Source organism: Oncorhynchus masou, chromosome 8 (assembly GCF_036934945.1).
Source record: "Oncorhynchus masou masou isolate Uvic2021 chromosome 8, UVic_Omas_1.1, whole genome shotgun sequence".
NCBI classification, from domain to species: Eukaryota; Metazoa; Chordata; class Actinopteri; order Salmoniformes; family Salmonidae; genus Oncorhynchus; species Oncorhynchus masou.
In genome coordinates this window covers 46,049,254-46,076,285 of record NC_088219.1, presented here as the reverse complement: position 1 = coordinate 46,076,285, position 27,032 = coordinate 46,049,254, and the positions used below count along the sequence as shown (strand labels likewise).

The 27,032-nt window shown below is 41.8% G+C and overlaps 1 pseudogene; it reads left to right on the top strand.

Moving 5' to 3' along the window:
• Nucleotide 1: 1 nt before the first annotated feature.
• LOC135543833 (proteasome subunit beta type-7-like) lies at nt 2–25,355 on the top strand (annotated as a pseudogene).
• Nucleotides 25,356–27,032: the final 1,677 nt, after the last annotated feature.

Here is a 27,032-nt window from a genome sequence, read left to right as displayed (position 1 = left end):
TTATGTTCTTCATACCTCAGCCAGTCATCGGTCTCGCTTCGCCTCTTCCTCTCTGGCTTGAGAGGCGCGCCTCCCGTAAACTGGAATTCAGTACAGGAAAAATGTCTACTTTGACAGTGTGCCAGACGCAGCCTGGAGGTTTCCGTTTCGAAAATTGTAAGAGGTAAGGACTCATCGAGAATTAATTAAAAAAACGCGGCGCGTGTCCGGTGACTTTTAAATATTGAAATAATTTAGAAATGTATTCTCAGAGTTATTTGATGGTGCCGGTCCATCCTCCTCACGTCCTGCTCAAATGCCTCAGACATTTCTAAAAAATGATTTTCTAAATTAGAATGATAAATGAACGGAACAAACGGATTTCGTAGGCTGCGACAATTTACGTTTTGATAAACTGTGTTCAAACTCACGTAAATAACCCTGACTGAACGTAAGCCACCGTTTGTTGACAATTAGTATAGCTAGTATTAGCCGGCTGTCGGAAAACAATGTCTTATGTTAGCTAGTTTAGTTAGCCAGCGAACGTTAATTTAACGGACTACCAATTGTTTAGTCACTGCAGTGTTGAATTTCCTAATGAAAATGCATATCGAGTTGCCACATTTTTGGTTTCAGCTAATTTCCCGTTGACTTGGTTCGCCTTGTTGCACTCAACACGCAGCCGTAGCCTGAATACCCGACACTCAATTTCATTGAATTCTACATCGAGCAAAACATTTGCGTTTGGATCAGGACATTTTTCACTTACTAGAATCTTGAGTAACATTTTATTTGAACTTTACCGGTTTTGAGTGTGATTTGTCTCACATTCCTACCTGAAAAGGGACCATCTAATTTATCCACAGGGAATAATATTTGCATTAACTTTTCAAAGCGCTGGTAGTGCATTCACGTAAAACATGCACACAATATAAAAATACATGCGGAAGACTCATGCATACTTGCCGAGCTCGGCGTGGTGTTTACATGGTTCTACCACAGGTGATAGAAAGATAAATGCACCACCAGGCTTTGTAACGTTGATTTAATTATACTTTCATGTGGATATATTGTCTCGCATTACTACCTGCAAAACCACAGGTAGTAACATATAAAGTAAGTTAACATATAATTGTATTCAACGTTCTGGCTTGTAGAGTTTGTTAGAGGAAATGTTGTAACAAACGTTTAGCATTAATCTGACTGTTAACCAGAGGTATCACAGTCTGATTGTCAGGCAACCCACACCAATAATGCAGCAGATTATCAAACTAGCTACAGTCTGCCCAGGTAAATTGATAGCTATTTAAGATTGTGTGCAACGGGTGAGGAATATTTTGAATTACATTGGATATTGAATTGCCACACCATTTTGTCCACATTCGTGTTAAAATAGTGACAGACTACACAGCTATCGTGTGTCCATTACTTTCCAGCAGTCTGTTTCTGACCATGTTTCTTGTTTTAGGAATGCGGTCTTGGAAACTGAAGTTACCAAAGTAGGATGTAGGAGGCCTGCTGCCCGGAAAATGGGAACCACAATCGTTGGGGTTGTTTTTAATGTAAAGATTACTTTGTGTTTACATATCGTTCTCACCTTATGCATCTATACTGAACAAAAATATAACGCAACAATTTCAAAGATTTTACAGTTACAGTTCATATAAGGGGGGGGGGGGGACTTTACTTTGCTCATTTCGCTCTCGCGACTCCTTGTGGCGGACTTTGGCACCTGCAGGCTGATGTCAGTTGGATGTCTGTTACCTCTGACACATTGGTGTGACTGGCTTCTGGGTTAAGCGGGCAGGTGTTAAGAAGCGTGATTTGGCAGGTCAAGCTTCTGAGGATGCATGACTCGACTCGAGCCGTTGGGAGTTGCAGTGATGAGACAAGATAGCAATTGAATATCACAAAATTGGGGAGAAAGGGGGGCTAGAAAAAGTTGGGAGTAGTTCAGAAAACCGGTCAGTATCTGGTGTGACCACGATTTGTCTCATGCAGCTCTTCATCTCCTTTGCATAGAGTTGATCAGGCTGTTGATTGTGGCCTGTGAAATGTTGTAACACTCCTCTTTAATGGCTGTGTGAAATTGTTGGATATTGATGGGAACTGAAACATGCTTTCGTACATAACCTCACTGCCACCATGGATAACTCTGACAATGTTTACTTAAGCAAACCGAAGTTGTGAGGCTGGTCGGACGTACTGACAAATTCTCTAAAACAACGGAGGTGGCTTATGGTATAAAAATGAACATCAATTCTCTGGTAACAGCTCTGCTGGACATTCTTGCAGGCAGCATGCCATTTGCAGGCTCCCTCAAAACTTGAGATATCTGTGGCATTGTGTTGTGACAAAACTGCATATTTTAGGGGCCTTTTATTGTCCCCCAGCACAAGGTTCACCTGTGTAGTGATCATGCTGTTTCATCAGTTTCTGATTAACAGGGATGTAAACAAATTTGTGCCTAACATTTTATAGAAATAAGCTTTTTGTGAGTATGGAATATTTCTGGGATCTTTTATTTCAGTTCACGAAACATGGGACCAACACTTTAAATGTAGCGTATATATTTTTGCTCAGTATATTTCACCTCTACCAAAGTGATAAGGATCACACTCTAAAATTGTACTGATAAGGCCTACTGTGTTTTCCTGAAATAGCCCAAGTTCAGACAGAGCTCTATAATTCCACCATTCCGTTATCCTGTATCTGGTTAAATGGGATGTCATGTATGAACATTTTTTTTTAAATTTCAGAGCTATCAAACATTAAGCAAGAAATGCATGCAATGTGTCTACTCTTTTCCAAAAATGTTTTTCAAAAATAGCTATTTATACTATTTGATTGAACTTTGTTTTCATCCATGAAGGATGGGCTAGTTCTTGGTGCTGACACCAGGGCCACAGAAGGCATGATTGTGGCAGAACTACTCCAAGATCCACTACATCTAGTAAGTGGCCCCCTTTGTTTTTTTCTTCTGTTTTTAGATTATTTGTGTGAATGACTTGATAGTATTGTGGTTCACCACTGTGTAACAGGTATGATGATGGTTGATGTGTGAATGACATTGTATCGCTGTGCTTCACGGAATACGTGCTGGTGTCTTAGTCTTTAGACAATAACAGACGCGTCCCATGATATCAAATCAACATTTAGTTTCATAAATCTATGTGAACTCCGTAACCCTAGGCTCCACTGTGTCGTGTTTTGTGTCCGTCCAGTTGCTGTGGAGCGGGCACAGCGGTAGACACAGATGACCACACAGATCATCTCTTCCAACCTGGAACTGCACTCCCTGTCCTCGAGCCGTTTGCCTCGCGTGGCCACTGCCAACTGCATGCTCAAGCAGATGCTGTTCAGCTACACCACCCATCCAGTGTGAGAGTGCAATATTTGCTCATTATTATTTTCAGAATTCTTCAAGTTCTGTCAAGATGTTGGGATCTTGGCAGGACAGTAATTGTCAAGTTTTGCCATAGATTTTTGAAGCAGATTCAAGTTAAAACTGTAACTTTGCCACTCAGGAACATTCACTGACATCTTGGTAAGTATAGTGTAGATCATTTGGCCTTGTGTTGTAAGTTATTGTCCTGCTGAAAGGTGAATTCCTCTCCCAATCTCTTTAGTATTTAGGCCAAAAAGTGTGTTGCTTTGGTGTGAATATTTTTATTCTGTATATGAGTTTTCTTCTTTTCACTCTGTCATTTAGGTCCCTATTGTTGATTCACTACAATGTTGTTTATCCATTCTCCGTTTTCTACCATCACATACATTAAACCCTGTAGCTGTTTTAAAATCACCAATTGCCTCATGGTAACATCTCTGAGCAGTTTCATTCCTGTCCTACAGCTCAGTTCAGAAGGATGACAATGTCTTTGATGTGTCTGGGTGGTTTAATTTATAATCCACAGCATAGTTATTAACTTGACCGTGCTTAAGGTGATATATTCAATTTCTGATTTGTTATTGTTGCCCATCTACTAACCACTGCCCTTCTTTGAGGCTATATCACAACTGGCCATGATTGGGAGTCACATTTGGCCCAGCGTCGTCTGGGTTTGGCCGGTGTAGATTGTCATTGTAAATAAGAATTTGTTCTTGGCTGACTTGCCTAGTTAAATAAAGGTTCAATTTAAGTTGACTCTGTGCTTGAAATTCAATACTTGACTGATGGACCTTACATATGTATGTATTGGGTGTCGAAGTCTTTCAAAAATCATGTCAACCCCTATTATATATATGTCAATGTAACTTATTATGGGGTTTGTTACTCTTGAACTAATTTAGGCTTGCCTAAACAAAGGGGCTGAATACTTGTGCAACAATTATATTTTAGTTCATTTAAAAAAACACAAGTTGATCAAATCATCCTAAAATCATGGGCATTAATGTGGAATTGCCCCCCCTCCTGCTGCTTAACAGCCTCTACTCTTCTGGGAAGGCTTTCCAATAGAATATTTTCTGCGGGGACTTGCTGAAGCGTGATTCATCACCCCAGATAACACATTTCCACTGCTCCAGAGTCCAATGGCGGCAAGCTTTACACAAGTCCAACCAACGCTTGGCCTTGTACGTGGTGATCTTAGGCCTGTGTGCGGCTGCACAGCCATGGAAACCCATTTCATGAAGCTCCCGACTTAACAGTTCTTGTGCTGACGTTGCTTCCAGAGGCAGTTTGGAACTCAGTAGTGAGTGTTGCAACCGAGGACAGGCATTTTTTTTTCTTTACGTGCTACAGCACTCGGCGGTCCCATTTGTGCATTTGTGTGGCCTACCACTTTGTGACTAAGCCATTGTTGCTCCTAGACGTTTCCACTTCACAATAACAGCACAGTTGACCAGGGCAGAAATTTGACGAACTGACTTGTTGTAAAGATGGCATTCTATGACGGTGTCACGTTGAAAGTCACTGAGTTCTTCAGTAAGGCCATTTTACTGCAAATGTTACCCTATGGAGATTGCATGGCGATGTGCTCGATTTTATACACCTGTCAGAAACGGGTGTGAATGATATAGCCGAAGCCACTGATTTGAAGCGGTGTTCACATAGTTTTATGAATGTAGTGTATATTCTTCCACTTTGACATTAGAGTATTTTTGAAAAAATTAGTACTGAGCCCATTTAGTCGACTGATCGGTTGATAGGCTGTTGGTCGACCAAGATTTCTTTAGTCGAGCAGTCGCAATTATCATTTTCATTGTGTACAGGACACCTGTCTGACTCCTTTCTCAGTGGACTAATCCATTGCGGAAGCCACAGGGATAGCACAGTCCATCACTCTAAGACATGATACTGAAATCATGGTGCATCACTAATCAATCGAATATTTTATAACAAATCTACTTTCTCCCGCGTTGGATATGATCGCTGTCCTCGTTTCTGGAACATAATCTTCAGTGCGCCGTAGAATTGGTGTCTTTCCCTATGTTGCTATGTGCATAATTGCAAAAATAACCAGCATATTGGGATTGAGAACAATGTGGGTTGCCTTAAGCCCTATTTGGACGCGATTCATTTTACTGGGGGTGATCGATTATTGTAATTATCTGCCCAAACACCACATCTGTAATTTCATTCCTGTCTGAATCAGCCATGTCAGTAATTTGTACATGGCAGGAGAGTAACCGTTCCAGCCAGAGTGACCTACTGTTTGGTGAACTCCAAGGTCCTCTGATAATACTAGTCCCATGTGAATCGACATCCCTGTGTTTTCAGAGAAATGTCTGAGTTTGGCAAGTGTTGCTCACGGTTTGAGCAAGAGAACAATAACTGATTTGATAAATTTAACCAAGTGCTACCCATAGCCTATATATGAAGGGCATACGTGTATTAACTTACATAGTGAATGCTTTTGTTAATATGTTTTGTGGGTATGAATTGAATATTGCAAAATGTACCAGTAAAACCTATTATGGCTATTTAATGTAACCCTTGATGTTAATAGATTGCAAAGCAGCATACAAGCATTCACTTTTGCATCCATAGCCTTAAAACGCATCTAAAGTGCAAGTGCACTGTTTAGCTCACATCTGAAGGGCTGGGGGGCATTTGCGAATTATACTGCAGAGTGCTAAAATATCCTAATGATTATGATCACACTTCCTCAATTCAAATATTATGGCGACACTATATCAAAGATGGAATGGGTTAGAAACTTGGGAACCTTGAGCGGGTCGAAAGAACAGGATGACTCTCGGTCGACCTACGTTTTTATTTTTTTATAGGAGACAGCCCTAGAAGAAATCTGAGGGGGTCTGAATTATTTTGCAATGCACTTTATGTATCAAAGGAATGGGAACCTGAAATCAACTGTACCTGTAACAGTAATACCGGGTGTCTATCAAATGAAAAGTAGTAGGGCCCTATGGAATCATGGAATCCAGACATTAAAATAGAATTCAACAATATAAAAAAAAAAGTGTAGGGAATCAACTAAATGTTTTTAACTTATTAGTTTGCCTAGTTGATTTGCCCTAGTTAATCGTAAGAAATGAACAAAATGCATCAGTGATTCATATTTTCCTGCAACTTTCTGAAACGACACAGGAATGACCCTGTTTGTGTGTGCGGTGTGCGTGTATGTCAACAGCAGTGGTCACCAACTGGGCGATCAACTGGTTGATCTCCAAGGCATTCCTAGTCAATCGCCAAACATTTCTGTAAAAACCCAAGGATAAAGCCTTGCGTTCCTATACATTTTTTATTCATCTCGCGCTGTTGGTGGTTGGTGCACCTGATTCAGCTGCACTGCGTTCCAGGTAGGCAAAGTGTTACCATTTTTAACCATTTCATGTGTCTGTAGGTACAAACTTTGCCTTACCGACGGGCCCTGAGAGGAAATCAAGTGCACTATATGCCTAGCGCTGGCAAAATGGATGGCTCAGATGACCGTGTCTGCAGCAACGTAGCAGGCATAAAAGAAGGCGAAAGCAAAGCTGATACTATGAGATGTCAAAACGTTTAAAACCATGACTCGAGTGAGAGTCAATGAATAAAGCAAAGAGCTGCTGTTTTTGAGTGTGTTCATGTTTCATTTCTTACTCGGCACTGTCAACACTTTATTCAACACTTTTATAAGCCGTAAAATGCGTCTTCTTCCTACTTCCACTCGTGCTACAACCAGCATTGCAGCTGTGACTAATGAGTAGAAAAGTGTATCGATATGAGCGGTAGATCTCTGCTTGCATTTTAACTCTATGATCTTGCCTAAGAAAAGGTTGGTGACCACTGGTCTACACTGTTGTATGCATTGGCAATGGTGCTATTGATAACCAACTTCTGGTAGAGATGTACAAGATTTCCCCAAAACCTAAACTACAAAGTAGCCTATAGCTACCTGGCAGAATATGATTATTTCCAAAGTCTGCAATCACATGAGTGCTACAGAAACAATACTAACAAAACAACGGTCTCTGGCTGGTGGCACTTACATTTAAAGGGTAACTACATCCCAAAATATAAATTTCTTAGATTTTTCCCAGACCTCAAAAGTGCTTTTCTGATGTGGTTTAAGCCTAGTTGTGGACTTAGAACATCCAATTTGGGTGTTTTTCTTTTAAGTGTGATTTTTGGGAGCGGAAACCTGGAAAAACCAAACTGAATTTGGGAAGTAGTCAACAGTGCTCAAGCTGCAATACAATAAAAGGAGCAGTTCATTGACTTTGCATCCAGGGGCCTCATTTCAGCTCAATCAATGGTATGGCAAAAAAATGACACAATTGAAGCTCATTTATTGCATTTCTACACAATTTAATGCTATTTGGGAAAAAACTAAAACAAGCTAAATTGACTCCTGCCATTCACCCTGTTGCTGTAGCTTCATTCACCTCAGTCAATAGGGGACTTAACATTCTACAGGCAGGTTATACAAGAATTAGCTCCCTGCTATGCACTAGCTCAGCGGAATTCAAACTAGTTTAGTTTCATGCCAGGTCAAACAGCAGTTACACAGCTAAAGCCATTTACTACATCCATCTTCTGCAATATGTTGATTAAATGTCCTGCTGTTCCCTGGAGCTGCGTCGATGCACACTCCACAGAGAGGAAGAGGCAAATCAAGTGCTTTCACTCTCGCCCAAAATCTGTCCAAAATAAGCCCAATGCTTTTCTATGGGCTTCTTTTGGACCGAAGCTTGTCGTCTGCCTTTGGGACAACGACTCCTATTGTAAGGGCGGAGATATGAGCATCTTGTTGTTATTGTATGTATGTGTGTGTGTGTGTGTGTGTGTGTGTGTGTGTCTCTGCTCTCCATAAAACCAGCCAGCCATACAAATCGCCTTCCCTCCTGCTCCTAGGTATCTAAACTGCAGTTTCCTTTTATTCAGGATTGGAAATATTTTAGTAGCCTATTTTAAATTGTTGGTATTGAGCTAGGGTAAAGAGACTGCGATACCCAATTGACGCCCCTGTTTGTGTCCTCAAATACCAAGGCCACATCGGTGCTGCCCTGGTTCTGGGTGGAATGGACTGCAATGGTCCCCACCTCTACAGCATCTACCCCCACGGCTCCACCGACAAGCTGCCCTACGTCACCATGGATGAGACTATCTGCATTGAACTCTTTTGACAGTGTTTGCCACATACGCTGCTGCTACTGCATATTATCAATCTATCCTGTTGCCTTGTCACCTTACCCCTAATCTCGGTTACCCAGAAGTAAAATGATTGCGTAGTATGTCACTTCCCGTGTAACTTCTGGGGGGGATGTGTTGTGAAATTGTGATTTCTGTTGTGTGAAGGAAGAAGCGAAGTCTCCTCCCTTGCAAAAGGAAACACTGCCAATTCCCTTCTTTCTTCTATTTCACCCTTGTTTACCCTTGTTTTTGTGGACACGCATCAACTAGTAAATGTGATGGAGGATGTTTTCAACACAGCTATTTCAAATCTTAGCAGTGTCCATTCAAACCCTATTGTTTATGCCACGGCAACAGTTCTTAAATATTTTGACTGGCAAAGGGGACGTTTTAGCATGCTTGCCAACTGGCTATGGCAAAAGTTCAAGCGATGAATGGAAAAAATTGTTCAAACCTCCGTGTTCAGCAAGCGGTCGATAAGACTGCCAGTGGACGAAGTGCACACTGTTGTTCACCGGTAACATTAAATGAACTCCTTCCTGGCTGGACATTGGAATTGCAGCTGGCTGACTATAATTCACTCTACTTTACTATCAACTGGCCAGCTCTATCAGGCAGCTTTGAGATGCGAGGGAAAGCAAATATGTTTGCTAGCTATCCATCTAATTGATGGAGTTGAGAAAATACCATTAAGATTAACTTGTTCGCTAGATTGAATCTGCTGGGGGAAAGCTAGCTAATGTTAATTCCCATCAGTCTTGAGTTCACCTTAACTAGCTAAGTGGACTGTAGCTGGGTTTATAGAAAATAACTAGCTATATTTTCAAAGACTTACTATTAAACTTTCTCGAACTACTTCGTTCCCCTGTCTATTGTTGAATTGGCAATCTATCTAAATACCCTCCTGATTCTACTGCAGATAGGCTGTGTTTTAATATAATTTGGCTGGTTTAGGCTTGTGCACATTTACCTGAGTGTTTCATTACTTAGCTAAGTTACTGACTGGCTAGGCTAATTCTTATTCATCTGGTAATTCAGGTGGAGAGGGAGAAAGCAGAGTGCCGCAGACGGACCAGGGGCCGTATTCACAAAGCATCTCAGAGTAGTAGTACTGATTGTGGATCAGTTTTGCCTTTTACGATCACAATGAATATGATTACATTGCCAAGGGGGAGCTGGTCCAAGATTGCTATTCCTATACTTAAGACACTTTGAATATGGTCCTGGAATAAAGCTGTTGCCTAATACCTTGCACAGCCGTCGTTTCACAACAGGATCCTGGAGGTATTATTCAATGCCTATGAACTGAATATAAGTGAATTTTGATTTATTGATGACACTAACAAATAGGTAGCATGAACTGGTGATGAGAGGTACATGATGCATTTCATCTCCCTATCAGGCCACTGCATGCAGTGAGGTGGGCCTCTGGTGGATTCTTCAAGTTGCCTTACTAAATACTGCTGCCTTCGGTGCTACCAGAAGCCAGGGCCTTACCTGGGAGCACAGCAACAGTCTCTCTCACAGCCATTCTGTCAACATGTATTGTATGTAACCACTCAAATTCTTAGGAAGTACTATGGGAAAAAGCATGGACTTAGAGTACAGACCCCTTCCCTTTTTCCACATTTTGTTATGTTACAGCCTAATTCGAAAATGGATAAACAAATATATAATTCATCAATCTACACAAAATACCCCATAATGACTTAGCAAAAACAGGCTTTTAGTTTTTTGCAAATACATTAAAAAAAAAACGGAAATGTTACGTACATAAGTATTCAGACCCTTTGCTATGAGACTTGAAATTGAGCTCAGGTGCATCCTATTTTGTTGATCATCCTTGAGATGTTTCTACAACTTGATCTTGAGTCCACCTGTGTTTTATTGAAATTTGTTGGACATGATTTGGGAATACACACACCTGTCTATATAAGGTCCCACAGTTGACAGTGCATGTCAGAGCAAAAACCAAGCCATGAGGTCGATGGAATTGTCCGACCATCTGCAGCACTCCACCAATCAGTCCTTTATGGTTTAGTGGCTAGACGGAAGCCCCTCAATAAAAGGGACATGACAGCCCGACCAAGATTCTCTGGTCTGATGAAACCAAAGTTGAATTCTTTAGCCTGAATGCCAAGTGTCACATCTGGAGAAATACTTGCACCATCATCCTTGATGACAACCTGCTCCAAAGCGCTCAGGCTGGGGTGTCGGTTCACCTTCCAACAGGATAACCACCCTAAGCACACAGCCAAGACAATGCAGGAGTGGCTTCGGGAGAAGTCTCTGAATTTCCTTGAGTGGCCCAGCCAGAGCCCAGACTTGAACCAGATCGAACATCTCTTGAGAGACCTGAAAATAGCTGTGCAGCAACGCTCCCCATCCAACCTGACCGAGCTTGAGAGGATCTGCAGAGAAGAATGGGAGCAACTCTCCAAATACACGTGTGCCAAGCTTGTAGCGTCATACCCAAGACTTGAGGCTGTAATCTTTGCCGAAGGTGCTTCAACAAAGTACTGAGTAAAGTGTCTGAATGCTTATGTAAATTGTAATATTTCTGTTTTTTATTTTTTATAAATATGCTAACATTTCTGAAGCTGTTTTTGCTTTCTTATGAGGTATTGTGTAGTAGATTGAGGAGAAACAGCTTCTTAATACATTTTAGAATAAGGCTGTAACTTAACAAAATGTGAAAGTCGGGGGGTCTGATCTTTATGAATGCACTGAACAGAAATATAAACCCAACATGCAACTATTTCAAAGATTTGACTGAGTTAGAGTTCATAAGTAAATCAGTTAATTGAAAGGCCCTAATCTATGGATTTCACATGACTGGGAATGACAGATACCTGGTGACCGATACCTTTTGCCTCATTCAGTGCAACATCTCCTTCGCATAGAGTAGATCAGGCTGTTGATTGGCCGGGGAATGTTGTTCCTAAATGGCTCTGTGAAGTTGCTGGGAACTGGAACACTGTCGTACATGTCGATCTAGAGCAGGGGTGTCAAAGTCAAATGGACGGAGGGCCAAATAAAAAATTTAGCTACAAGCCGAGGGCCGGACTGTTCGAATGTTCATTGAAAAACTTTTAAATGACGCATATAGTCTAGTGAACCTAATTGAACCTACTGAAAACCTAACAAATATATTCCAATATGATCAGATAAATAAAGCAATATTTTCTTATGGCTCTGTCAGTAATCTTTAATTTTCAACAGACACAAAAGACAAATTTCCTTTATATAAAAATCCCCATAACATGAACATTAAATGAAAGAAACCGGTATTCAAGGCACCATCAGTAGCCTATATTTTCTATTTTAGCAAAAGTGGGCTAAATTTACTTCAAAGAAAAAAACAATAATAGCAATTTTCTATCATCCACTCAACTGAAATATTTTTAAAATAGAATTGGATTGAAATACAATAAAATAAAGTGCAAAAATCTATTAATCAAAAACAACACTTTGTTCCTCACGAAGCTCGAAACATCTTTGAAGCACCTTTCCCTGGCTTAGCCATCGCACCTCTGTGTGATAAGGCAAATCACCATGCTCCGTTTCTAACTCCGTCAGAAATGCCTTGAACTGGTGGTGATTCAAACCTTTGGCTCTGATAAAGTTAACTGTGCGCGTGATGATGCTCATTACATGCTCCATTTTCAAGGCTTTACCGCACAACGCTTCCTGGTGTATGATACAATGATAAGCTGTCAGCTCACCTGTCGCGTTTTCCTCTTGCATCTTTTCCCGTATCTTCGCCACCAGTCCGCTCCTGTGTCCACACATCGCAGGTGCTCCGTCGGTTGTCAAACCCACGAGTTTTTCCCAAGGCAGCTCCATCTCATTTACACATCTTGACACCTCTTCATACAAATCATGCCCCGTAGTTGTGCCATGCATAGGACGTAAAGCCAAAAACTCCTCTGTCACGCTTAGGCTGGAGTCCACTCCGCGGATGAAAATTGACAACTGGGCAATGTCAGAAATGTCGGTGCTCTCATCCACAGCCAAGGAATATGCAATGAAATCTTTTCCCTTTTTCACAAGCTGCTCTTTTAGATTGATGGACAACTGGTCTACTCTCTCGGCAATGGTGTTTCTGCTCAGACTCACATTTAAAAAGAGTTGCCTTTTTTCTGGGCAAACTTCGTCACAAACTTTAATCATGCAGTTTTTGATGAAATCCCCCTCCGTAAATGGCCGGGCTGATTTAGCGATCTCTTCTGCCAAAATAAAACTGGCCTTGACAGCAGCCTGGCCTTGTGATTTGGCTTTTTTGAACAGAGCCTGTCGAGATTTGAGGCCTCGTTTTAATTCCTCTGCCTTTTGTAGCCTTTGTTCCATGTCCATATTCTTGTTTTTGTCCGCGTGTTTCGTTTCATAATGTCGTCTCAGATTATACTCTTTCAGTACCGCCACACTTTCTCCACACAGAAGACACACAGGTTTTCCAGCTACCTCCGTGAACATATACTCCGACTCCCACCTTGTTTGAAACCCCCGGTTCTCAGTGTCCACCTTCCGTTTTGCCATTTTTGATGGGTATCTGAAAGTTAATTTTACTGTGATGCTGACGACTGCTGTGCCAATAAATATTGAAATGAAGCAGCCTACTGCTCGGTGCGTCACCGTTGCATTGTGGGAAAAGTAGTATTGGTGCGTGTAAAAGATCTGCGGGCTGCCGGCTTGCTGCGGTCTGCGGGCCGGTTCTAATAATAAATCAAGATCATCCCAGGGGCCGTAAAAAACCTTCTCGCGGGCCGGATGTGGCCCGCGGGCCTTGACTCTGACATATGTGATCTAGAGCATCCCAAACGTGCTCAACTGGTGACACGTCTGGTTAGTATGCAGGCCATTGAAGAGCTTGGACATTGTCAGCTTCCAGGAATTGTGTACAGATCCTTGTGACATGGGGCCGTGCATTATCATACTGAAACATGAGGGGATGGCGGCGGATGAATGACGCGACAATGGGACTCAGGATCTTGTCACTGTATCTCTGTGCATTCAATTTCCATTAATAAAATGCAATTGTGTTGGTTGTCAGTATCTTACGCTTGCCCATGGAGCACTCTATTCACAACGTTGACATCAGCAAACTGCTCCCCCACACAATTGCTACACAGAAACCACAGTTGTCTACTCCATTGTCAACACCTCAATCATATCAGTATCTTTAATAATACAATTTATGCATCATGACATTATTAGCTATTTGGACCAGAATGAGTCTCTCTACTACCTATTGTTCCTGCAGTAAGGATTCAAACTTTTTATCAATAGTTTTCATAATTTATTTTCAGATAATCGCTGAAAAAGCAGTATGAAAATTAGGGAGCCAAAGGAACGACTCTCGCCGTTTCGGTTCCGTTTATCTAAAAGATCCGCTATTCATTCGCAAATCATCACATGACTACAATGGAACAAGTCCCTTTAGCTGCCACTGGCAAGTCTCGACATGGGTTTCGAATCCTAGGAAACTACATACAAGATTTGGTAGGATTTATGAATAACGAAGGGATATAAGGAGATGGAATTCAGTCAATTCGACACCTTTTTATAAACTAGTCAACACAAGCTGTTTGGTCGTTAATCAAAGAACAGTAAATAGCCTATGCGTGCCAACTCCGTGGCTGACTGTAGGCCAATGAAAGTAAATGTGCCACAAAATAATACGTAGATTTCAACTCATCGTTATCACATGCAGTTGAAGTCGGAAGTTGACAGACTCACAATTCCTGATTTTAATCTGAGTAAAAATTCCTTATCTTAGGTCAGTCAGGATCACCACTTTATTTTAAGATTGTGAAGAATGTCAGAATAATAGTAGAGTGATTCATTTCAGCTTTTATTTATTTCATCACATTCCCAGTGGGTCAGAAGTTTACATACACTCAATTAGTATTTGGTAGCATTGCCTTTAAATTGTTTAATTTGGGTCAATGTTTCAGGTAGCCTTCCACAAGCTTCCCACAATAAGTTGGATGGATTTTCTCCCATTCCTCCTGACAGAGCTGGTGAATCTGAGTCAGGTTTGTAGGCTTCCTTGCTCGTACACGCTTTTTCAGTTCTGCCCACAAATTTTATATAGGATTGAGTTCAGGGCTTTGAGATGGCCACTCCAATACCTTGACATTGTTGTCCTTAAGCCATTTTGCCACAACCTTGGAAGTATGCTTGGGCTCATTGTCCATTTGAAGACCCATTTGCGAGCAAGCTTTAACTTCCTGACTGATGTCTTAAGATGTTGCTTCACTATATCCACATAATTTTCCATTCCTCATGAAGCCATCTATTTTGTGAAGTGCACCAGTGGATATAGATACTTTTGTACCTGTTTCCTCCAGCATCTTCACAGGGTCCTTTGATGCTGTTCTGGGATTGATTTGCACTCTTCGCACCAAAGTACATTTATCTCTAGGAGACATCTCCTGCCTGAGCGGTATGACGGTTGCGTGGTCCCATCATGTTTATACTTTTGTACTATTGTTTGTACAGATGAACATGGTACCTTCAGGCGTTTGGAAATTGCTCCCAAGGATGAAGCAGACTTGTTGAGGTCTACAAAAAAAAATTCTGAGGTCTTGGCTGATTTTCTTTTTTGTGATTTTTTTTTCCCATGATGTCAAGCAAAGAGGCACTAAGTTTGAAGGTAGGTCTTGAAAGACATCCACAGGTACACCTCCAATTGACACAAATTATGTTAATTAGCCTTTCAGAAGCTTCTAAATCTATGACATTTTCTGGAATTTTCCAAGCTATTTAAAGGCACAGTCAACTTAGTGTATGTAAACTTCTGACCCACTGCAATTGTGATAGTGAATTTTTTGTGAAATCTGTCTGTAAACAATTGTTGGAAAAATGACATCATGCCCAAATTAGTTGTCCTAATCAACTTGTCAAAACTATAGTTTAACTTCTTTCGGATCACTGGCACGCTAGCGTCTCGCCTCAACATTTCCAGTGCAATTGCAGAGCGCGAAATTCAAATTACATAAATAGTAATATTAAACATTCATGAAAATACATGTCGTACATCATTTAAAAGCTTTACTACTGGTTAATCCAGCAGCGTTGCCACATTTCAAAAAGGCTTTATGGCGAAAGCACACCATACGATTATCTGAGGACAGCGCCCCGCACACAATAGTACATTTTCCAACCAAGCAGAGGCGTCACGAAAGTCAGAAATAGTGATAAAATAAATCACTTACCTTTAAAGATCTTCATCTGGTTGCAATCACAAGGGTCCCAGCTACATAACAAATGGTTATTTTTGTTTGATAAAGTCCCTTCATATCCCCAAAAAAATTTCATTGGTGCGCTAGACTCAGTAATCCACCGGTTTTCCTCGTTCAAAATGCATACAAATGAATCCCGTAAGTTACCAATAAACTTCTTCCAAACATATCAAACAACTTTCCTAATCAATCCTCAGGTACCCTAATATATGTAAATAAACGATCAAATTTAAGACGGAGCATACCGGAGACCATTACCAGAGGTAAATAACGAGGTACGCGTACTCACCGGAACGTGCAACAAACACTACAGCCAAAATGGGAGCCACTTACTAAAACTACAAATTGTAGCTCATTTTTCAAAAAACAAGCCTGAAACTCTTTCTAAAGACTGTTGACATCTAGTGGAAGCCCTAGGAACTGCAATCTGGGGGGTCTTCCTTTTATATTCCCATCGACAGCTATAGTTATGAAGGGTGAGCTGAAGATAAAAAATTCTGGATGGATTGTCCTCGGGTTTTCGCCTGCCATATCAGTTCTGTTATACTCACAGACATTAGAGACTTTAGAAACTTTAGTGTTTTCTTTCCAATACTACCAATTATATGCATATCCTAGCTTCTGGGCCTGAGTAACGGGCAGTTTACTTTGGGCGCCTCATTCATCCAAACTTCTGAATACTGTCCCCTAGCCGAAGAAGTTAAGATGTAATTTGTGGTGGTTGAAACACTTAGGTTGGAGTCATTAAAACTAGTTTATGTAAACATATATGGGTCAGCAATGACCGAGCGGCATAGGAAAGATGCAATAGATGGAATTTAATACAGTGTATACATATGGGATATGTAAACATTATTAAAGTGACTAGTGAAATCATTGGCCACTCTAACAAATGGATCAAGTCTGTATGTGGGCAGCAGCCTCTGTTTAGTGATGGCTGTTTAACAGTCTGATGGCCTTGAAGCTATTTCAGTCTCTTGGTCCCAGCTTTGATGCACCTGCACTGACCTCGCCTTCTGGATGGTAGCGGGGTGAACAGGCAGTGGCTTGGGTGGTTGTTGTCATTGATGATCTTGTGACATCGGGTGCTGTAGGTGTCCTGGAGGGCAGGGAGTTTGCCCCCGATCACCCCCTTTTTGTTTTGTTGACGTTGGGTGAGGTTGTTTTTCTGACTCCACACACCAAGTGCCCTCACCTCCCTGAAGGCTGTTGTTGTTGGTAATCAAAGCTTCTACTGTTGTGTGGTCTGTAAACTTGATGATTGAGGCGTGCATGGCCACGCAGTCATGGGTGAACTGGGAGTACACGAGAGGGGGCTGAGCACGCACCCTTTTGGGGCCCCAGTGTTGAGGATCAGCGAAGTGGATATGTTGTTTCCTACCTTCACCACCTGGGGGTGGCCAGTCGGGAAGGCCCGGACCCAATCACACAAGGTGGGATTGAGACCCAGGGCCTCAAGCTTAATGATGAGCTTGGAGGATAGTATGGTTTTGAATGCTGAGCTGTAGTCTAAGAACAGCATTCTAACATAGGTATTCCACTTGTCCAGATGGGATTGGGCAGTGTCATGGCGATTGCATCGTCTGTGGATCTATTGGGGCAGGTATGCAAATTGCAGTGGGTTTAGGGTGACTGGTAAGGTGGGGGTGATATGATCCTTGAATAGTTTCTCAAAGCACTTAATGACAGAAGTGAATGCTTCAGGGTGATTAGTCATTTAGTTCAGTTACCTTTGCCTTCTTGGCTACAGGAACAATGATGGTCATCTTGAAGCACGTGGGGACAGCAGACCGGGATAGGGAGATGACGCGGCTCTGAGGACGCAGCTATGGATGCAGTCTTGGCCGGCAGCCTTGCGAGCTTTGACACATTTTAAATGCCTTACTCACGTCAGCCAATAAGAAGGAAAGCCCGCAGTCCTTGGTAGCGGGCCGCGTCGGTGGCACTGTATTATCTTCAAAGCAAAGAAGGTGTTTAGTTTGTCTGGAAGCAAGATGTCAGTTTCCGTAACGTGGCTGATTTTCTGTTTGTAGTCTGTGCTTGTCTGCCACATGCATCTCGTGTCTGAGCAGTTGAACTGCGACTCCGCTTTTGCGTCTTAAAAATGACTCAAGTGAAAGTCACCCAGTAAAATACTACTTGAGTAAAAGTCTAAAAGTATTTGGTTTTAAATATACTTAAGTATCGAAAGTAAATGTAATTGATAAAATATACTTAAGTATCAAAAGTAAAAGTAAAAATAATTTCAAATTCCTTGTTATTAAGCAAACCAGGTGGCACCATTTTATTACTTTATTACTATTTTTAACGGATAGAGGCGCACGCTCCAGCACTCAGACATAATTTGCAAACAAATAATTTGTGTTTAGTGAGTCCTCCAGATCAGAGGCAGTGGATGACCAAATCAAATTTATTTATATAGCCCTTCGTACATCAGCTGATATCTCAAAGTGCTGTACAGAAACCCAGCCTAAAACCCCAAACAGCAAGCAATGCAGGTGTAGAAGCACGGTGGTTAGGAAAAACTCCCTAGAAAGGCCAAAACCTAGGAAGAAACCTAGAGAGGAACCAGGCTATGTGGGGTGGCCAGTCCTCTTCCGGCTGTGCCGGGTGGAGATTATAACAGAACATGGCCAAGATGTTCAAATGTTCATAAATGACCAGCATGGTCGAATAATAATAAGGCAGAACAGTTGAAACTGGAGCAGCAGCACGGTCAGGTGGACTGGGGACAGCAAGGAGTCATCATGTCAGGTAGTCCTGGGGCAAGGTCCTAGGGCTCAGGTCCCCTGAGAGAGAGAAAGAAAGAGAGAATTAGAGAATGACCAGAGATGTTCTCTTGACGAGTGAGTGAATTGGACCATTTTCCAATCCTGCTAAGCATTCAAAATGTAATGAGTACTTTTAAGTACCAAGGAAAATGGTCCAATTCATGTAAAAAGTACAGTATTTTCTTTAGGAATGTAGTGAAGTAAAAGTTGTCAAATAAAAATAGTTAAGGACAGATACCAACAAAAAAAAACTTCAGTAGTACATGAACGTTTACTTTACACCACTGCTCCATTAAGAATTCCCACACTGCCATGTAGGGCTGCACGATATGGGCAAATCATCTTGGACTTATTTTTAACCAAATGTTGCATTGCAATTTGACTTGCGAATTAGAGCAAAACTGTTGGAATCAGAATCACTATTCTAATTCTATAGTTAGCTAGAATATAATAGTGGGAACTTTGAATACAGTGTTTGAGATGACGACAAATGAAAATGCCAGGGAGGAATAATTGTGACATGGTAGGAACTAAAGTGTTTCCTAGGGGACACTAAGTCTTGTCTTCATTGCATGTTTTCTCTGAGCTACTTCATGTAGCTAACATTCTTGCTTTGCAAATTCCTATTTGATTTAGAAGAGACTGTTGCACAAACAACATGCTGATTTTGGTCTACACTCTCACTGGTATTAATTATCAGGCAGTAATAGCTAGCTATGTTTGCTCTTACTTAGTATAATATTAAGTATCATTATTAAGAAGCAACGTGAAAATAGCATTGTTGTCATCAACATCGTTACATGTGCTGCATTGACCATGCAGACTGAACTCAAGTGTCTAGTGGTTGATGAACATCAAATTTATTTTATTTAACCTTTATTTAACCAGGTAGGCAAGTTGAGAACAATTTCTCATTTACAATTGCGACCTGGCCAAGATAAAGCAAAACAGTTCGACACATACAACAACACAGAGTTACACATGGAGTAAAACAAACATACAGTCAATAATACAGTAGAAAAATAAATCTATGAGCAAATGAGATAGATAAGGGAGGTAAAGGCAAAAAGAGGCCATGGAGGCAAAGTAAATACAATATAGCAAATCTACCATTGCAGTGGAAGAAAGTAGAGAGAAATAATGGGGTGCAAAGGAGCAAAATAAATAAATACAGTAGGGGGGAGAGGTAGTTGTTTGGGCTAAATTATAGGTGGGCTATGTACAGGTGCAGTAATCTGTGAGATGCTCTGACAGCTGGTGCTTAGAGCAAGTGAGGGAGATAAGCGTTTCCAGTTTCAGAGATTTTTGTAGTTCGTTCCAGTCATTGGCAGCAGAGAACTGGAAGGAGAGGCAGCCAAAGGAAGAATTGGTTTTAGGGGTGACCAGAGAGTTATACCTGCTGGAGTGTGTGCTACGGGTGGGTGCTGCTGTGGTGACCAGTGAGCTGAGATAAGGGGGGACTTTACCTAGCAGGGTCTTGTAGATGACCTGGAGCCAGTGGGTTTGGCGACGAGTATGAAGTGAGGGCCAGCCAATGAGAGCGTACAGGTCGCAGTGATGGGTAGTATATGGGGCTTTGGTGACAAAACGGATGGCACTGTGATAGACTGCATCCAATTTATTGAGTAGGGTATTGGAGGCTATTTTGTAAATGACATCGCCGAAGTCAAGGATCGGCTGGATGGTCAGTTTTACAAGGATATGTTTGGCAGCATGTGTGAAGGATGCTTTGTTGCGAAATAGGAAGCCAATTCTAGATTTAACTTTGGATTGGAGATGTTTGACGTGAGTCTGGAAGGAGCGTTTACAGTCTAACCAGACACCTAGGTATTTGTAGTTGTCCACATATTCTAAGTCAGAACTGTCGCGAGTGGTGATGCTGGACGGGCTGGCAGCTATCGATTGAAGGGCATGCATTTAGTTTTACTTGTATTTAATAGCAGTTGGAGGCCAGAGGGAGAGTTGTATGGCATTGAAGCTTGCCTGGAGGGTTGTTAACAGTGTCCAAAGAAGGGCCAGAAGTATACAGAATGGTGTCGTCTGCGTAGAGGTGGATCGGAGATTCACCAACAGCAAATGCGCTCCTTTGAGGGGGCGTGGCGTGGAGAGGGATGACTCAAGTAGCGAAGTAAACTACAAAAATTGACATTACACATGGCTTATCACATTTAACAAACCAAACATTAAAATATAGGTTTTGAAGGTAAAGTGAAAACACAAACCGATCCCTGCATCAATACCGGTAGATCATAAAATACGGTATACTGCCCAGCCCTATTTGTCATGTTGGGTTGCTCCCATGTTGTGTTTTCATGTGTGCGGCCATGCTATGTCGGTGTCTTGAATCTCTCTTTATGTAGTGTTGTCTCTCTTGATGTGTTTTTGTCCTATTTATTTTTTCATCCCAGCCCCCATAGGCCTTTTGACTTTTGGTACGCCATCATTGCAAATAAGAATTTGTTCTTAACTGACTTGCCTAGTTAAATAAAGGTAATAAAAAAATAATAAAAAAATATTGAATAAAGAACATGGAATATCAAACCATAGCACTTTAGCCCCTCTGCTAACTAAAACCAATCTCATCCATTCTAAATGAGACTCAAGCTGTGGGCAAAGTGTTGCCGGCAGCAGTTGAAGCTAGTGGATATTATACCGAACAAAAGTATAAATGCATGTAAGTGTTGGACCCATGTTTCATGAGCTGAAAGTAGAGATCCCTGAAATTGTTCAAACGCACAAATGTTGTGCACAAATGTTTACATCCCTGTGAGTGAGTGTTTTTCCTTTGCCAAGATAATCCACCCACCTTGACACATGTGGCATATCAAGAAGCTGATTAAACAACATGGTGAACAGCTGAACCTTGTGCTTGAGAGAAAAGGTCACTAAAATGGGCAGTTTTGTCACACAACACAATGCCACAGATGTCTCAAGTTTTGAGGGAGCTTGCAATTCTCATGCTGACTGCAGGAATGTCCACCAGAGATGTTGCCAGAGAACAGAATGTTCATTTCTAAACCATAAGCCGCCTCCAACTTCGTTTTAGAGAATTTGGCAGTACGTCCAACCGGCCTCACAACCGCAGACCACTTGTAACCACGACAGCCCAGGACCTCCACATTCAGCTTTATCACCTGTGGGCTCATCTGAGACCAGCCACCCGGACAGCTGATAACTGTGAGTTTGCTCAACTGAAGAATTTCTGCACAAACTCAGAAAACTTCTATGGGAAACTCATCTGCGTGCTCGTCATCCTCACCGACATCAGTGAGCAAATACTCACCTCCGATGGCCACTGGCACAATGGAGAAGTGTGCTCTTCACGGATAATTCCTGGTTCGAACTGTATCGGTTGTAAGATTTTACTGTGTTACAGTTAATATAAGGAAATTCACAAGACCCAATGGATTTCACATGACTGGGAATTTAGATATGAATCTGTTGGTCACAGACACCTTTATAAAAATAAAGTGTGAATCAGTCAATATCTGGTATGACCACCATTTGCCTCATGCAATGCAACACATCTCCTTCGCCTAGAGTTGATCAGGCTGTTGATTGTGGAATGTTGTCCCACTCCGCCAATGGCTGTGCGAAGTTGCTGGATATTGGCGGGAACTGGAACACGCTGTTGTACACGTCGATCCAGAGCATCCCAAACATGCTCTTTGGGTGACATGTCATGTGAGTAGGCAGGCCATGGAAGAACTGGGACATTTTTAGCTTCCAGGAATTGTGTACAGATCCTTGCGACATGGGGCTGTGCCTTATCATGCTGAAACATGAGGTGATGGCGGCAGATGAATGGCACGACAATGGACCTCATCATGGTATCGCTGCATTCAAATTGCCATTGATAAAATCAAATTGTTTGTCCGTAGCTTATGCCTGCCCATACAATAACCCCACCATGGGGCACTGTTCACAACGTTGACATTGGCAAACCGCTCGCCCACAAGACGCTATACAAGGCCGGTTGGACAATCTGTCAAATTCTCTAAAACGACGTTGGAGTTGACTTATAGAAGAGAAATGAAAATTAAATTCTCTGGCAACAGCTCTGGTGGACATTCCTGCAGTCAGCATGCCAGTCAGTTGTACGCGCCCTCAACTTGAGACATCTGTGCAAAACTGCACATTTTAGTGGCCTTTTATTGTCCCCAGCACAAGGTGCACCTGTGTAATGACCATGCTGTTTAATCAGCTGCTTGATAATCCATCCAGCTGACAGGTGTGAAAAATCCCAGAAATATTCCATACGGACAAAAAATGTATTTCTTTCAAATCTTATGCACAAATTTGTTTTTCATCCCTGTTATTGAGCATTTCTCAAATGAGAAATGTAAACAAATATGTGCATAAGATTTGAAATAAATATTTTTTTTGTCGATATGGAATATTTCTGGGATCTTTTATTTCAGCTCATGAAACATGGGACCAAAACTTTCCATGTGGCGTTTATATTTTTGTTCAGTGTATATTAAACATCCTTGGAAATGTACATTATGTAAGTGCAGGATAGTAGCTATGGTGACCTCCTTGTGGACAGTACAATACACTAGTGTTTGATCAGCGAAAGCCTCCAAGCAAAGCCCCGTGGCGCTCACGTCGGTAGCCATGAAGTGCTTTGAAAGGCTGGTCATGGCTCACATCAACAGCATCCTCCCGGACATCCTTGACCCACACCAATTCGCATACCGCCCCTACAGATCCACAGATGACGGAATCTCACTCCTCACTGCCCTTTCCCACCTGGACAAAAGGAACACCTATGTGATAATGCTGTTCATCAACTACAGCTCAGTGTTCAACACCATAGTGCCCACGAAGCTCAACACTAAGCTAAGGACTCTGGAACTTTACACCTCTCTCTGCAACGGGATCTTGGACTTCCTGACGGGCTGCCACCAGATGGTAAAGGTAGATAACACGTCAGCCTCCTTGATCCTTGATCCTCTGGCTACATGAATCCTATCTACTTTTGAAGCACATTAAAGAGCTCTGAGATGGCAATGGCATCCACCTTGGAGAGTCTGTGGAAGAGCTCACCTGGGAGCACAGCTCCTCAGCTAGCCATTGTGTTAAATGCATCATGGCATTTGTAGATTGGTGGGACTCACCACTCGCTACTTACTGCTCAACTTGAGTTGTTTTCTTCCCATAAGAAGCAGCAGCTCTAGCCCATTTTATCCACGCACAACGATGTGACAGACTTGTGCAAAAGGTTTATATTAAGGGCTCCTCTATCCTCTTAATCTGAAGCAGTAATTGAATACGCATTGGATTAATTCACTCGATACACAATGAGATTGGTGATTATGGTTACAGTAATGATGGTGTTGATGTTCTCTCCTTAGGAGGAAGATGCCAAGCGGCTGGTTCGGGATGCCATTGCGGCCAGCATCTTCAAAGACCTAGGCTCGGGCAGCAACATTGACCTGTGTGTCATCACCAAGGGCAGGGTGGACTACCTGAGGCCCCACGACATGGCCAACAAGAAAGAGGTCAGGTAAAGCCAACTACCCACCCAAATGTCCTCATAATGTCCCGTAACGTAACATGTTCCCATAATGTTCCACATCTGTGGTCCCCCACAGACTGTCCCATTGCTTGTCTCCATGATGTTCCCTTGGTAGTCCCCAACATGTGGCTGCGATGGTCCACACTTTTCAGGGTCAATAATCTGTAGAACACAATTATGTACTGAAGAATTACCTCTAATAAAAGCACAATTGCAAGTGGCACAAACTACTGCCAATTTTGAGTGCAGTCACTTCCAAACCACTGCACGTTTTGAGAGTGGGGTCACTTCCAAACCACTGCACGTTTTGAGAGTGGGGTCACTTCCAAACCACTGCACGTTTTGAGAGTGGGGTCACTTCCAAACCACTGCACGTTTTGAGAGTGGGGTCACTTCCAAACCACTGCACGTTTTGAGAGTGGGGTCACTTCCAAACCACTGCACGTTTTGAGAGTGGGGTCACTTCCAAACCACTGCACGTTTTGAGAGTGGGGTCACTTCCAAACCACTGCACGTTTTGAGAGTGGGGTCACTTCCAAACCTTTATTTACCCATGACGGAGAATATTGTTTCCCCATAGCAGTGCATCTTTTGAATAATCTAGTCTAGTTTCTGAATGAGTTGTAATAATTTTGTGGTCTTCGATCTGTTAAGAATGCATGACCTTTTGACATGTTGAATGACTCAACACTTTGGCCTGTTTTTGTTTGAAGACGTGTGTATGAGTTTGAAGCATTGCCCCACCAGTGAGTAATAAAGACACGGGTCTGTGTGGAGTGCAGTAGACTTTAACCATAGCGTTGTCTCACCCACCTCTGAGTACTCCGTTTGACTACAAACGCACTTAACCCAGCAAGTGTGTAGCCTTATCTTTCCCTCTAAAGCTGCTTGTGTTGAATTTCACATAGAACAACTTATTTGCATGGTTGTTTTTTTTTGTCGTAAACCCAATAAATCCCCGTGGCTGTGTCGCAGTAGAGAAAAATAAAGATGGATTCTCCAGAGTTATGCGACTTGTGGAAGCCATTTTTGTGTTTAACATTTCATTTTGCATCCAAGAACCAGCTCCCGGAAGCTCATCAGACCTGTCTCTGCTATGTTCAATCAATAATATTTTAGAAACAAATGTCTTTCTTTTTCTAATCAGAACCGGTAATTACAAGTACAAGTGAGGAACAACCGGAGTCCTGACGAAGGCTGTGACCAAATGGGATCTGGCGGTGGTGGAGGAGACCATACAGACTATGGATACCTCTTGAAGCATCACTGTAACATTCTGCTAATTACTATTGTCCCTCCCCAACTTCGCCCTTACTTCCTTCAGTGAAAATGGCATGTTTTTTCATGGTTTAGAATAAAACGTCTGAGTTCTTCAGTCTTAAATGTGTTCTAAGTGTTTGAACATGCCGTCTCAAATTGAATTGCTTAGCTGGCAGTTTGACAAATACTTGTATTATTATTATTTAAGCTGAAGTTAGATAATATGAATAACAAGTCAGTCTGTTTTAGGAAATCTATTTTTTAAACGGGAAATATGAGTTCCTAATATTTAGTAGTCTGCTAGCGAGTTACTTGATCCTGCTGCATAAAACACTTTGGCGCAGACGATGTTTGAGTGGGTCCGGTGGATATCTCTTGGGTCAAGGCAGAAACATAATACAATTCTACTAGGTGTCAAGTTAAGGTAATCTTCAAACATGCTTTGTACTTTGGTACTGCGATGTACCAGCTCAAATACGCTCCATCCATTTTCTAAATGGTGTGATAGAATAGTGCTTAACTGTTATCTTGCTTTTCCTATATCTTTAACAAAATCAAACCCCAAAATCAAAGTAGACAGTCAACTGCATTTTCATTGTCTATAAACGCAATTACAATATGGCATTAGGGCTGTGACGGTCATATACTTTTGGATGAATGTTATTGGTCAGCTAATGTAAGTTTACTGTTAATCCGTCTACATATTTCAGGACATGGCATATGAGGGTGCATTGAGATACGCGATGGGTTGGATGATATTTTTCTTGTCAATCATCTTGAAAAAATGTATTATGCTTAAACTGGAAATCAACTAATCCTCTGTCGTTAGTGCAATGGAAAGGCAAAATGCTTTAAGTGTTAAGAGTGCGTGGGTGACAAACAAAATGGTGCAGTTTGAGGGCATGTGGCAGAGAGTGATGTGGGTGCTGGATATGAGGGTGGGAGCAGGTGGGTTTGGGCAGGTGTAATGATGTTTGTGCTCATCTGTATGTATAAAAATATTACTGGTCGCTTTAATAACCATTTGACAAGCAAAAAATAAATAAAAGATGCGCATTTTCTCCTCTGCTCCAGACATCATGTGCTGCTGCTGAAGGGAGGGGGGTGTTGCCTAGGCAACCATTTGCTACCACACTTTGCTTGTTTCAGCAAGGAGCAACAACGTTTAATCATATTATAGAGTCCATGTTAGAGCAGAAACGGACTCGGCTGTTTGTGTCACCGGTTTTGATGGTTATTTCATTTTCATGACGTGTCTTTATCCAGAACCGTCAGTTATATGGTAATTGTGCCAGCTCTATATGACATTGCATCAAGCAACAACATACAAACAAACAATATAAAACATCCGTCACCCAATCAGTTACCTGCAAATAACCATCATTGAAAAATGTAATCAAAAGTTTTACAAAGCTCAGGCTATGAGCCTTAACTTTCTATGTTGTGTGTATATATACACAACATGAGCAAAAGTATGTGGACACCTATTTGTCGAACATCTCATTCCAAAATCACGGGCAATAATATGGAGTTGGTCCCCCCCTTTGCAATAACAGCCTCAGCTTTTCTGGGAAGGCTTTCCACTAGATGTTGGAACATTGCTGCAGGGACTTGCTTCCATTCAGAAGCAAGAAGTTGGCAACTGATGTTGGACGATTAGGCCTGGCTCGCAGTCG